This window comes from Carcharhinus amblyrhynchos, chromosome 5 (genome assembly GCF_965287045.1).
Source record: "Carcharhinus amblyrhynchos chromosome 5, sCarAmb.v2.hapA, whole genome shotgun sequence".
NCBI lineage: Eukaryota > Metazoa > Chordata > Chondrichthyes > Carcharhiniformes > Carcharhinidae > Carcharhinus > Carcharhinus amblyrhynchos.
The window spans coordinates 10,005,386-10,020,718 of record NC_137328.1 but is presented as its reverse complement, the minus strand read 5'-3'; positions in this window follow the sequence as shown (position 1 = coordinate 10,020,718).

Below are 15,333 nucleotides of genomic sequence, written 5' to 3'. Positions count from 1 at the left end.
TAGCAGGAATACAGGCGTCATCCCTGAGATATTGTGTGGAGCACAATTAGTATATACAGCTACAAGGAGGCTAAGGAAATTTGACATGTCCACTATAACTCTCACCAACTTTTACAGGTGCTCCAGAGCAAGCGTTCTTTTTGGTTTGATTTGATTTATTATTGTCACATGTATTAGTATACAGTGAAAAGTATTGTTTCTTGCGTGCTATACAGTCAAAGCACACCGTTCATAGTGAAGGAAACAAGACACTGTAGGATATAGTGTAACAGTCTTAGCTAGGGTGTAGAGAAAGATGACCTTAGTGCGAGGTAGGTCCATTCAGAGGTCTGATGGCAGTAGAGAAGAAGTTGTTCTTGAGTCGGTTGGTATGTAACCTCACACTTTTGTATCTTTTTCCCAACAAAAGAAGATGGAAGAGAATATCACAGCAGGAGTTTGTTATGGTTCCTGCTTTGTCCAAGCCTGCAAAAAACTACAAAAGGTCATGAAGGAAGCCTAGTATATCACGCAAACTAGCCTCCCATCCATTGAGTCTGTATACACCTCCTGCTGCCTTGGAAAATCAGCCAGAAATATCCACACACTCCGGACATACTCTCTTCCACCTTCTTCCATCGGGAAAAAGTCTGAGGTCACGCATCAACAAGCTCAAGAAAACTTCATATAATCATGGAATCCAACAGTGCAGAAGGAGGCCATTCAGCCTATGGAGTCTGCATGACAATAATCCCACCCAGGCCCTATCCCCATGCATTTACCGTAAATAGTCCCCCTGATACCCAGGGGAAATTTAGCACGCCCAATCTACCTAACCTACACATCTTTGGACTGTGGGAGGAAACTGAGCACCCGGGGAAACCCACACAGACACAGAGAGAATGCGCAATCTCCATACAGACTTGACCCAAGCCATGAATCAAACCCAGTTCCCTGGCACAGTGACGCAGCAGTGCTAACCTCTGTGCTGTCGTGCCATTATTCTTCCCTGCTGCCATCAAACTTTTGAATGGACCTACATCATATTAAGCTGATCTTTCTCAAAACCCTAGCTATGTCTAACTTCTGCACTCTCACCGTTCCTTCTCCTCTATGTACTCTATGAGCGGTATGCTTTGTCTGTATAGCGCGCAGGGACCAATGCTTTTCAGTGTATACCAATACATGTGTCAATAATAAATCAAATCAAATCTAAAGCAAAATAGTACGGATGCTGGAATTTTAAACAAAAACAGAAAATGCTGGAAAATCTCAGCAGATCTGACAGCATCCATTGGAAGGAAACAAAACCAGCATTTTGAGTTTGGATGACTCTTTGTCAGAGCTTAAGAGGAACCCAGGACTTTCTACTAATGGTTATGGTTTACCAGTCTACCTTGTACCTTTAAAGCACATTGTCCTAAATAGGCAATCCATGTAATTAATCAACCTATGGATATTTGTAGCTTCTAACATAAGAAATAAATCTTATGATCTAAGAATGAGAGGCAGTGTTATTGAAATATATAAGATCCTGAGGGAGCTTGATAGGTAGATATCAGGAGGATTTTTCCACTTGCAGGGGGAGAGGAGAACGAGGGGACATGATTTAAGGATAAGACCAGAGTTTAAGGTGCAGATGAAGAGGATATTTTTCTCTCAGGAAGTATGGGGAATTCTGACCACGATTCTCCCATCCTGACCCATTGTTGGGAGTTGGGGGGAGGAGGGGTGGAGGCTAGAGAGCAGCATTGCGGGGGTCCTGGGCTGGCCAGCAAACAGGGAGACTGACAGATCGGGGCCCCCGCGCATGAACAGAGTTCCAGAACTGTCAGATTCTGGTGTGAATAGGCCCCGCTCCCCACCCCCCCAAACTGGGTTTTTAATGAGATTCATGATTGGGACCTCTGCAGTGCACAGACTACAGAGATTTGGGTGAGAAGCTGAACTGACGAAACAGTTGGGATTTAGAACAGTTTTCCCACCAATTCAGCTCTTTTGGGATAATAGTGGCCTCTGTTTCCCAGAAAGCAGTGGAGGCTGGGTCATTGACTTTCTTCAAAGCAGAGTTCAATTTTTGATAGACAAGGGTTATACTGGGGGTGGGGCATGGGGTTAGGCACCAAAGTGGAGTTGGGACTACAACCAGATCAGCCATGAACTGGCTGAGTGGAAGGACAAGTTCAAAGAGCTAACTTGCCTGCTCCTGCTCCTCAGCCTTAGGTTCTATGGACCTCAGATTCCAGGTCAATACCAGACTTTCTTTCTACTTTTTTTCAAGATTGCTTTGCCTTTTTGACAAACAGTGAGAGCTGGTGCGTGACAGCTGGCCATACCCAAGAAGAATTGGATATGGGCAGTATGGTGGCTCAGTGGTTACTGCTGCCTCAAAGATCCAGAGACCTGGGGTTAATTTTCCGACTCGGGTCACTATCTGTGTGCAGTTTGCACATTCTCCCTGTGTCTGCGTGGGTTTCCTCTGGGTGCTTCGGTTTCCTCCCACACTCCAAAGATGTGTGGGTTAGGTTGATTGGCCGTGCTAAACTGCCAGTTAGTGTCAGGGGCACTAGTAGGGTAAATACACGGGGTACGGGGATAAGGGCTGGGTGGGATTGTGGTCTGTGCAGACTCGATGGGCTGAATGACCTCCTTCTGGACTGTAGGGATTCTATGATTCTAAGTATTCAATTGGTCTAGCAATAGAATGGTTGGGTTCATTGCAGGCTCTCTGAGACATTCGTGAAGTAACAGAATTGTATATCACCAGTTTACTTGTTGCTTTGTATAGCCATTAACACCATTCTCATCACCTATTATTCATCTTGAATCCCCTTTCATCTCTTTATTATTATGGCCTTCCCTGTATCCTGATCATCCAGTTACTCTTTTCACACTCTGACAGTTGCCCTTGTTGCTGAGTGAAGCAGCAGTCATTTGAGAAAAGACTTTAAACTTTGCCGTCTTGTTGATGCTCTGAATGTCTATAGAATATAGGCCCCCACCAGGGGTTTTCTCTTTCATATTCTTTCACAGGGTGTAGGGTGTTGCTAGGTCAACACTTATTGCCAATCCCTAATTGCCCTTGAGAAGGTAGCGGTGAGCTGTGCCCCTGAATGACTGCAGCCCGTGTGATGTAGGTGCACCCACAGCGCTGTTACAAAGAATTCCAGGATTTTGACTCCCCGACGGACAATACTGGTTGGGCTGTTTGGTTTCATTCCTCTTTTGAATATGTAATCGTTTGATACAATTGAGTGGTTTGCTCAGCCGTTATACAATCCTTTTGAGAGTCAACCACACTGCTGTGATTCTGGAGTCACATGTAGGGCACCCAGGTGAGGACATAGAAACTAGAAACAGGAGAAGGCCATTCAGCCCTTCAAGCCTGCTTGGCCATTCATTTTGATGGTGACTGGTCATCAAATTTGATATCGTGATCTTCCCTTCCCTTCCCATATCCCTTTAGCCCCAAGAATCATAGAATTCTACAGCACGAAAGGAGGCCATTCAGTCCATCAAGTCTGCATCACCCAAGCCCTGTCCCCATTAACCCCATAATTTACCCTAGCTAGACCCCCTGATACTAACAGGCAATTTAGCATTGCCAATCTTTGGACTGTGGGAGGAAACCGGAGCACCCGGAGGAAACCCATGCAGACACGGGGAGAATGTGCAAACTCCAGGCAGACCGTCACCCAAGCCAGGAATCAAACGCAGGTCCCTGACGCTGTGAGACAGCAATGCTAACAATGGTACCATCACGCCACCCTGTGCCACCATGCCATCCTAATACCTAATTCCTTCTTGAAATCACACAACGTTTTAGCCTCAACTACTTTCTGTGGTAGTGAATTCCACATGTTCATCACTCCCTGGGTTAAGAATTTTCTCCTCACCTCAGTTCTTATCCTTACATTATGACCACCTGGTTCTGGACTCCCCACCACTGGGAACATTCTTTCTGTATTTATCTTGTCTAACAGACAGGACAGCAGATTTCCTTCCCAAAAGGACATGAATGAAAGATTTGGATTTTTGCTCAGTTTTTTAGTTCCAGATTTAATTATTTGAATTTAAATTCCAGCAGTTGCCATGGTGGGATTTGAACCCATGGGTTGGATTTTATGAGCTAGTGTATTGCTTGACCCTTTCCCATAAAAAAATCAGTTGTAAGCTGACTGACTTTAAAAAGGTTACCCCATAGAGATATTGCATTGATGATAGCCTTAACAAGGTTAGAATTGGACTTCTGCCCCTCAGGGATAGGAGCTTCTACTCTTGAGGGCTGCCATTCAATCTGATTGGCTGGCAGCTGGGTTGTCACAGCAACTCCAGAATGCAGCAGTGGGTGCTGCTGTGATTACACTCAGTCCCTGGAAATAAGGTAACATGGATGCCTGCCTAGGGTAAGTGTGGGCCTTTTGGGCAGGGAGGAATTGGGCACCTGAAGGAGGTGGGGGGGGGGTGGTGGGAGGGTCGGCTTTGGAGGCCAGAGACAAGCAGGGGAGTGGATAAGGCCTTGGGGGTGTGTCCCGATGCACATGGACTACTTCCTAAAAGTGGCTCCCATCTCCTTCCTCCCTTTTAAGTTGCTAAACCTGAGCTCTCTGTCTCCCTTCCACCGCCAATATAGTATGGCTTCGGAGGGAGAAATTAGACCCTCAACGGCCCCCTCGTCGGTCAGTTGAGGGCCTCAATAGGCCTAAGGTTGGGTGCACTGGCAAATCCATGACCTGCCCACCAGGTAATGGGGACAGGGACAGACAAAAAGTAGGCTGCCCCTGCCTCAAACAAACCCTGTGGAGGTGTAAAATTCAGATCCAAATCCGTAGGCCAAGAAAATTAGTCCAAGTCTCTGGATTTCTTGTCCAGTGACCATCACAGTCTTCCAGTATTTCATTTCTATGGGCACAGACAGACCCTCCAGTCTGTTCCAAGCAGCAAATAAAACCCTAATTACCCTCCAGAACAAGATAACAAAATGGTCTATCTATTAAGTCAAACCTCCCCTTGTATTATAATAACCAAGAGGTTTGCACACTCCTTTAACACACTGCCAGACAATGGGATAAAAAGGAATCTTCATATTGACCTTACTTCTTGACCTGTTAAAAATTCGACCTGAAGCACAGTGTGTAACACAACATCCAACACAAAATGCAACTGCTGACAATGTGTAGCGGGATCACAAATCAAATTGCTGGCAGAGTGTGACGCTGTCTCTGTTATTTACAACACCAGAGAGGCACGATAGTGGTCAGTCCCCGGAAGCTTAATTTCACACCGCCCAAAGACCTGATGAGAGTTATTTTCAGGGAGGCATTAATCCACTTACTTTAATTGAGTTCACATGGGCACCAGGAGAAGGATTTGCCCTTTTGAGCTACACCGCTGCTGATGGAAACAGAGAATCTGCCAAACCAGGGCAAAAGAAATCGATACTCGTTTCGCATCTGAACACGGGTGTGAGAGGGTGCTGAATGCGATTAGTGATTCATCGATTACGGGACCTCCATTCCTTTCAACTGTTTGGGCGAAACACGAAAGGAGCTGATTTCCTTACTCACTTCTCATCTCTTTCCGGACCTCCTTTACAGTGTCATTAACTCCCTTCTCACCCTCTACTATTCATCCTGAACACCCCTCCGTCCCTTTATTATTATACATCATGGTCTCCTCTAGACCCACATCCTCCAATTGCTCTCCTCACACTCTGATGGCTGTGTTTGAGGCTGATGTTGTGAGACTTCTCATTGTGGCAATTTGAGAAGCAACATCAAACATAGCTGTCTAGTAGATGCCCTGTAGTTGCCCCTGCTTGGAGTCTGACAGGCACTGGTAGTAATAGAAGTAAGCTCACTGGTTATTTTCTCTTAGACTGGTTGCATATCATATTTTTGACCCTGACACTTTAGATCCTCTCGGCTCCTCACATTTGACAAGCAGCATTTACTTATTAAATTCCTAAAGTCAGTGGGGCTCAGCCCAGTCACTGCAATATCTGTAATTGTTGCATGTGGGTCAAGTTGGTAGCAGGCAGGGCAAAAGCAGAAAATGCTGGAAAATCTCAGCGGGTCTGACAGCATCTGTCTGTGATCAGAACTCCCCACTCACCTGACGAAGGAGCGGTACTCTGAAAGCTAGAGGCGTTTGCTATCAAATAAACCTGCTGGATTTTAACGTGGTGTTGTGAGACTTCTGTGGGGACAGAATAGGGCCAAGCTTTCAAGTCTCGATGACCCTTCGTCAAGTGGGGGCTTGTTGTGGCAATGGGCATTGTTGTTGGGGAGGGGGCAAGACGAGGAGATGATTGTCTTGCTTTCTGCTACATAACCATCAGAAAGTCAAAGGTAAGAAATTTACCTTTAACATTAACATACAGAGGGATCTGGGCATGCAGGTCCACAGTTCCCTAAAAGTGGTAACGCAAGTGGCCAAGGTGATTAAGAAGGCATATGGCATGCTTGTCTTCATCAGCTGGGGCATTGAGTACAAGAGGTGACAAAATCATGTTGCAGCTGTATAAAATCTTGGTTCGGTTGCATTTGGAGTATTGAGTGCAGTTTTGGTCATCGCGTTACCAGAAGGCTTTAGAGAGAGTGCAAAGAAGGTTCACCAGGATGTTGCCTGGTCTAAAGGATGTTGATTATGATAAGAGGTTGAATAAACAAGGACTATTTTCACTGGAAAGATGGAGGCTGAAGGGACACCTGACAGAGGCCTACAAAATTATGAGAGACGTACACAAGGTGGATAATCAGAGACTGTTACCAAGGGTGAAGTATCAATTATAAGAGGGGACAGGTTCAAGGTGAGAGGAGGAAAGCTTAAGGGAGATGTGCAGGGTTAGTTTTTCATGCAGAGAGTGGTGGGTGCCTGGAACGCACTGCCAGAGGAGATGCACAGTAGCAGGCACAGTAGTAACATTTAAGAGGAATCTGGATGAGTACATAAATAAGGAGAGAATAGAGGGAAACAGACCGAGTATGGTAGAAGATTTTCTTTTGTTTAGTTAGTACATCATGATCAGCACAGGCTTGGCGGGCCGAAGGACCTGTTCCTGTTCTTTGTAAAAGGTATTCAACTTATTGAGGTGCATCCTTCAAGGTTCAACTATAATGATCTCAGTATTCAGCCACTGAAAGATCCTGAAGACTTTAAGATAAAGAAATTGAAAACGTTTATTTATGGTGTTGCAAGTTGACTTACATTAACACTGCAATGAAGTTACTATGAAAATCCCCTAGTTGCTACACTTTGGCACCTGTTTTGGGTACACTGAAGGAGAATTTAGCATGGCCATTGCACCTAACCAACACTTTCGGACAGTGAGAGGAAACTGGAGTACCCAAAGGAAACACACACAGATACAGGGAGAACGTGCAGACTCCGCACAGTCACCCAAGGCAGGAATCAAACTCGGGCGCCTGGCACTGTGAAGCAGCAGCACTCAGCACTATGCCACCGTACCACAAGAGAGAAAGGGGGAAGCAGAGTGTAAAATCCTCCAACTAGCCTAAAGAATGTTTTGCCTGTACCCTGGATATTGCTGATACGACAACCTGGGTGAAGTTTCAGCAGAGGTAATACACCCTTATTAAACCACTAATACTCACACAAATACCAGTTGCTTAACTTTCCTAAAAACCAATAACCGTCTCGGTGGTCAACCTGATGACAAATTCCATTGGTGGCTTCAGAGCAATTGACCAAATTATTCTAACCCATTGCAATGACCGTGACTCTAGTGGACTCTTCCTTTACATCTTGTTTTGCTATGTCCCTGTGCCGTATGAGGTAAAGCCTGTTTTTAGTTCATTTCATTGGTTTTTAAGTGCATTTAGGTACATCTCCATGCTTTCACCAGATGTTGTCTGGCCAGGGTTCTTTTGAAGGTCACACTCAAAATTCTACAGCCGGCTTGATTCCACATTGTTATCTTCAGCATTGTCATCAAGGCGGCATATTTATTATCCCTTAACCATAAGACCATAAGACGTAGGAGCAGAATTAGGCCATTCGGCCCATTGAGTCTGTTCTGCCATTCAATCATGGCTGATACTTTCCTCATCCCATTCTTCTACCTTTTCCCCATAACCCTTGATCCCCTTATTAATCAAGAACTTATCTATCTCTGTCTTAAAGACACTCAGTGACCTGGCCCCCAAAACCTTCTGCGGCAAAGAATCCTACAGATTCACCTATCTCTGGCTGAATAAATTCTTCTTCATCTCTGTTTTAAAGAATCGTCCCTTCAGCCTGAGGTTGCACCCTCAGGTTCTAGTTTTTTTTTCCGATTAGTGGAAACATCCTTTCCACGTCCACTCTTTCCAGGCCTTGCAGTAACCTGTAAGTTTCAATAAGATCCCCCACATCCTTCTAAACTCCAATCAGTACAGACCCAGAGTCTTCAACCGTTCCTCAGACAACAAGCTCTTCATTCCAGGGATCATTCTTGTGAAACCTCCTCTGAACCCTTTCCAAGGCCAGCACATCCTTCTTTAGATATGGGGCCCAAAACTGCTCACAATACTCCAAATGAGGTCTGACCAGAGCCTTATACAGCCTCAGAAGTACGTCCCTGCTCTTGTATTCTAGCCCTCGTGACATGAATGCTAAGTTAACGAAGTTTAGTCTGTTTACCTTCCTGGCATGAACCTCCCACTGTTTACACTTGTTTACAGAGCTTACTGATTCCAGCAACACTTTCACTTGACTAAATTAACCATCATGCTTTGTGTTTTGAACCCTCAGTACAGTTTTTGACACACTTGTTAGTACCATGAGATCAAATTGAGGTGTACAAGATGATTAAAAAGTATGGATAAGTAGAGGTGGAGTGGATGCTTCCTCTTGTGGGGCATTCTAGGATGAGGGGACTTAGCCTGAGGATAAAGGGTAACAAATTTAAAACAGAGTTGAGGTGAAGCTACTTCTCCCAAAGGGTTGTGAATTTGTGGAATTCACTCCCCCAAAGTGTGGTGGATGCTGGGACAGTGAGTAAATATAAGGAGGAGTTAGACAGGTTTTTAATTGGTAATGGGTTGAAAGGTTATGGGGAGAAGGTAGGAAAATGTGGATGAGGAGCATATCAGGCATGATTAAATCATGGGCTGAATGGCCTAATTCTGCTCCTATATCTTATGAACTTATGAACTTATGAGACAGAGTCCACACACAGGCTAATACACAACTGGTCTACACTGATATAAAGTAAGTAAAGAAACAATTATAAACTTAAAAGATGATTGCATCTTATTAAAGAGTAAACAATATGTTGGTGCACAAAGAAGTAAGCATAAATGGGTCATTTTCTGCCTGGCAAGATGTAAGAAGTCTCACAACGCCAGGTTAAAGTCCAACCAGTTTGTCAGATGTGGCTGTTCGAAGGAACTGCATTTCTGAAAGCTTGTGGGTTTACTATCAAATAAGCTGGTTGGACTTTAACCTGGTGTTGTGAGGCTTCTTATTGTGTTTACCCCAGTCCAACACTGGCATCTCCACATCATGGCAAGATGTAACCAGAGGTCACCACCGGGATCAATGCTGGGGTCTGAACCTTTTACAATTGACATAAATGGCTTGGATGAAGGGACCAAGGGCATGGTTACTAGTTTTGCTAATAACACAAAGGCTGGTAGAATGTGCGGGTTAGGCGGATTTGCCATGGTAAGTGTCCAGGGTTACAGGAATAGGGTGGGGGAGAGGCTGGGTAAGACACTTTTTCAGACAGTTAGTGCAGACTTGATGGCCCTTTCTGCACTATAGGGATTCTATGATTCTACAATAGTAATTCTGAAGTGGATACAAGGATATGGAGAGGTTCAGTGAACGGGTAAAGATCTGGGAAATGGAGTAGATGTGGGAAATTGTCCATTTTACTTGGAAGAATAAAAAAGATGCAAATAATCTAATACTTTTGACCACCTCAGAGCCCAATAAGTTTAATAATAGGTACGCTTGTACCTTTTTCGATTTATTAAAGAGGCTGGCACAACTCCAGTTCAAAGATGTGCAGGTTAGGTTGATTGGCCATGTTAAATGGCCCCTTAGTGTTCCAAGATGCATAGGTTAGAGGGCTTAGGTAAATATGTGAGGTTACGGGATAGCTTCTGGGTGAGATTGTTGTCCGTGCATATTTGATGGGCCGAGTGGCTTCCTTCTGCATTCTAGGGTTTCTAAAGTTTACTTATTTATTAGTCACAAATAAGGCTTACATTAACACTGCAAAATGAAATTACTGTGAAATTCCTCTAGTCACCACACTCCGGCACCTGTTTGGGCCAATGCACCTAACCAGCACATCTTTCAGACCATGGGAGGAAACCAGAGCACCCAGAGGAAACCCACACAGACACGCGGAGAATGTGTAAATCCAACAGACAGTGTTTTCATCAAAGGTGGGTGGATTGATGTAGTGAAGTCCTGTGCCATCTTAGCCAGCTCCTAACACCAGGGCGTTGGGGTTGTATAGACTGATGACAAGGGACTAACAAGAAGAAGGGTTCAGCTTGGTATGGCTCCTGCTCTGCCCAAGACCACAAGGAACTGCAAAAGATTGTGAATGTAGCCCAATCATGCAAACTAGCCTCCCATCTATTGACTCTGTCTATACTTCCCGCTGCCTTGGCAAAGCAGTCAGCATAATCAAGGACTCCATGTATCCCAGACATTCTCCCTTCCACCTTCTTCTGTCTGGAAAAAGATACAAAATTCTGAAGTCACATATCAAACAATTCAAGGACAACTTCTTCCCTACTACCATCAGACTTCTGAATGGACCTATCTTGCATTAAATTGATCTTTCTGTACACCCGTAGCTATGACTAATACTACATTCTGCACTCTCTCCTTTCCTTCACTATGAATGGCATGTTTTGTCTGTATAGTGCGCAAGAAACAATACTTTTCACTGTATGTTAATACATGTGAAAATAATAAACCAAATCAAACAACCTAAGCCACTCTTGTATGTCCGCCTATGCTGGGGGAGAGCTAGCACATTACTGATGTATCACTTCCTGCGTTTGTATCAACCTGATGTACATGTGACCACCCTGGCAACAGGTAGGAGCGCATGGCAGAGGTCTTTGTAGAAACTGTCTTCAGCATTTTTGATGACTTCTTGGGAATCAATAAGAAAGTAGCTTACATGTGCTCAATGTAAAATGGGTCAAAAGGTGTTCTCATTCCATGTATGCGTATGAAAACTAGGAAGAAGAGTTAGACCATTCAGTCCCTCTAGCAATTCAGATTAGACTGTAGCTGATGTACATCTCAATGCCATTTACCTGCCTTTGTTTCATGTCCCGTGTTACCCATACCAAGGAAAAATCTATTGATTTCAGTCCTGGAAGCTTAATTTCTTAATTTTCTTTGTTTTTAGAAATCCAAGCATATTGTGGGTATATTTGTAATTCACTTCACAATAGTCTATCAGGCTTGTTAGTTCTCCTGCCCTTTCTTTGTGTAATTAAAGTAATAGAAACATTAAGTGTGGAGTTCATTGTTGATAACTGTGTGTGACAGATGTAAGGAACCAGTGGTTATCTGATATTACCATAGAATCCCTACAGGGCAGAAAGAGACCATTTGGTCCTACAAGCACTGATTGTCTAAAAGAATGTCTCACTCAGGCCCAGCCACCCATTTGCCCTATCCACCTAACTCTGCACAATCAATTTAGCCTACACATCGTTGGACACTAAGTGGCAATTTAATGTGGTCAATCCACCTAACCACCAAAGTCCAAAGATTTGCGGGTTAGGTTGATTGGCCGCACTAATTTGATTTTTAGTGTCAAGGGATTAGCAGGGTCAATATGTGGGTTTATGGGAATAGAGTCTGGGTGGGATTGTGGTCAGCGCAGACTCGATGGGCCAAATGGCCTCCTTCTGCACTGTAGGGATTCTATGATCTTTGGAGTATGGGAGGAAACTGGAGCACCCGGAGGAAACCTACACAGTCATAGGGAGAACGTGTAAACTCCACACGGACAGTGACCCGAGGCTGGAATTGAACCCCGGTCCCTAGCCCTATGAGGCAGCAGTGCTAACCACTGTGCCATCAGGCTGCCTCAATTCTCTGTTGAATGTTCCTGTTGAATCTGCTTCCGCCACTCTTTCAGGCAGTGCATTCTCGATCATAACAATTTATCGCGTAAAACATTTTCTCCTCATCTTGCCTTTTCTTCTTTTTGCCGATCACCTTAATTATGTGTTCCCTTAGATGACTGACCCTGCTGCCAATGGAAATGGTTTTTCTTTGTTTACCCCATCAAAGCCTTTCATGATTTGAAAAGCCTCTGTTATATCTCTCCTTAACCTTCACAACGATTGCGTCAGGGTTATTAGTAATTTTTATATAATGTATATTATTTTACTGCAATTACATTCTAAGGCAACAATTGCTCACCTAACCACCTGCCCAGTCAACAGAAAATTATTGACAGGATCTTGAAAAGTTGGCGTGCCTGTTTTTTGAATAAGTGATTGATTTACAGGTACAAACTACTTCAGATAGTTTGAAAGGCACATACCATCACCTGATGGATGGAAGTGCTCCAGTTGCCATCTTTAAAACACTCCGCATAAGTTAACATTACCAAGTCACTACTGTAATGCTAGTTTTATTTGTTGTCGTCAGCGATCTTGATGCCTGCAAGTTGCCATTGCCACCGCAAGCCTGACCCCTGTGCTGTTGAACTTGTGGAGCATATTTCCTACCCATGCCTTGCATGCTGCTTCATTGCTGCTGAGAATATAGCTTTTTTCCAACATGACACGGTGGTCCAATGGTTAGCACTGCTGCCTCACGGTGCCAGGGACCCAAGTTCGATTCCAGCCTCAGGTTACTGCCTATGTGGGGTTTGTATGTTTTCCCCATGTGGGTTTCTTTCAGTTGTTCCGGTTTCCTCTGAAAGATGTGCAGGTTAGGTGGATTGGCCATGATAAAATTGCCCCTGAGTATCAGAGGGACGAACAGGATAATTACATTGAGTTATGGGGATAGGGCCTGGGTGGGATTGTTGGTAAAGGCTCAATGGGTCAAATGGCGTCCTGCTGCAGGGATTCTATGAATAGGTTGTGCACAGTCCTTCAAATGGCAGTGTAGGTTGTGCAGAGAATGTGCAGACTCCACACAGACAGTCACCGAAGCGGGAATTGAACCTGGGTCCCTGGCGCTGTGAGGCAACAGTGCTAAACATTGTGCTGCTGTGCTGCCATGGTGAAGGGGGTCTCTGGGCACTTCTGCTAAACTCCAGACAACATGCCTGCGAACATATAGCTGAAAACCTGAATCAACACCAACATCACTGAAATGACAGAGTAAAACTTAGTGCTCTGGGATAAGAAACGGTTGGATAGGCTGTGCCTCTATCCATTGGAGTTTAGAAGAATGAGGGTGAACTCACTGAAAAATATAAGATCTTGAGGGGCCATGATAGGGTGGATGCTGAGATGATATTTCCCTTTGTGGGAGAGATTAGAACTAAGTGACACAGTTCAAAAATAAGGGTTCTCCCATTTAAGAAGGATACCACCATAATAGAAATCCTACAGTGCATAAGAAGGCCATTTGGCCCATTGAGTCTCCACCAACAACAATCCCACACAGGCCTGATCCTCATACCCCATACATTTACCTGTTAGTCTGTCTAACCTCCACATCCTGGGACACTAAGGGGAAATTTAGCTTGGCCAAGCGTGAAATGTGACTTTGCTATCATAAAATCATACATTCCCTAGAGTGCAGAAGGAGGCCATTCATCCCATCGAGTCTCCACCAACAACAATCCCACCCAGTCCTAATCCTTGTGACCTCACGTAATCTCCCTGACACGAAGGGTCAATCCCACCCAGACCTGTTCCCCGTAACCCCAAGTATTTACCCCACTAATCTCCCTAACCTCCACATCTTGGGAGATAAAGGTCAATTTACCACGGCCAATCCACTGTGCAAGGGAACAGAGCGCCTGGAGGAAACCTATGCAGACACGGAGAGAATGTGCAGACTCCGCACCGACAGTGAGCCAAGCTGGGAGTCGAACCCAGGTCGCTGGAGCTACGAGGCAGCATTTTTGGAGATTTTCTCTCCGAGGTTTCTGAGTTTTTGTAACTCTCTTTCACTGAGATCAACCTAACCCTGACACCTTTGGACTGTGGGAGGAAACCGGAGCACTTGGAGGAAAACCCACGCAGACAAGAGGACAATGTGCAAACTCCACACAGACAGTGGCCCGAGCCGGGAATCGAACTCCAGGTCCCTGGAGCTGTGAAGCAGCAGCGCTAACCACTGTGCTACCGTGCCGCCTGTTGCAATGGGCCAAATGGCCTCCTCTGCACTGTAGGGATTCTATACAATGACTCTGTGAATCCACAGCCTCTTGTTTAGTAGGTTAAAGCATTTCCCACTGAGCCAAGACTGTGCAGGATATTTCACAATGTTAGAAAGGGCTATATAAATGCCACGTGCTGCTATTGTTGAGGTAGGGTTAATGTCTCAGGTCAATAATGTTGCGTTTTTATTTCAGGCTGAAAGTATTCGCAGCACATTTTGTTGTTATAAGTGTAACAATGTTGGCTTTTCAGGGAAGCAAACGTGAACAGATTGGCAGTGTTTTATATGACAAACCTGTACTACAGCCAGGAGAGAACCAAAAATCAATGTATTGAATGCAAACAAATGAAGAACATTGCTCTGTTACTGTAACTCATGTCTCCCCTCATTATTTCAGTCCTGATCTAACACAACCCGGTTGATCATGATAGGTAACCCGAGGGAACATGCAATTTACTTAAATCTGATCAATTCCTACCTTTGAATTCCAACCTCCCCTTCACTTTTATTCCTCCGCCTGGTTGCTGCTATTAATTTCATAGAACGTACAGCAACAAAACAGGCCATCCTGCCCAACAGTTCGGTGCCAGTGCTTAACCCTTGCATGAGCCTCCTCTCTCCTTATCTAACTCCATCATGCTCCCTCAGATAAATCAAAACAATTTTTTAGAATCAAAGAATCCTTACAGTGCAGAAAGAGGCCATTTGGCCCATCGAGCCTGCACTGACCACAATCCCACCCAGGCTCTATCCCTGTAACCCCGCGTATTTACCTTGCTAATCTCCTGACACTAAGGCTCAATTAAGCATGGCCAATCCATCTGACCCTGTCTAACTCTAATCTACCTAACTCTATCTAACTCGAATCTTTGGAGTTTGGGAGGAAACTGGAACACCCGGAGGAAACCCATGCAGACATGGGGAGAATGTGCAGACTCCACATAGATGGTGACCCAAGCCAGGAATCAAACCTGGTCCCTGATACAGCAGTACTAACCATTGTGCCACCATGGG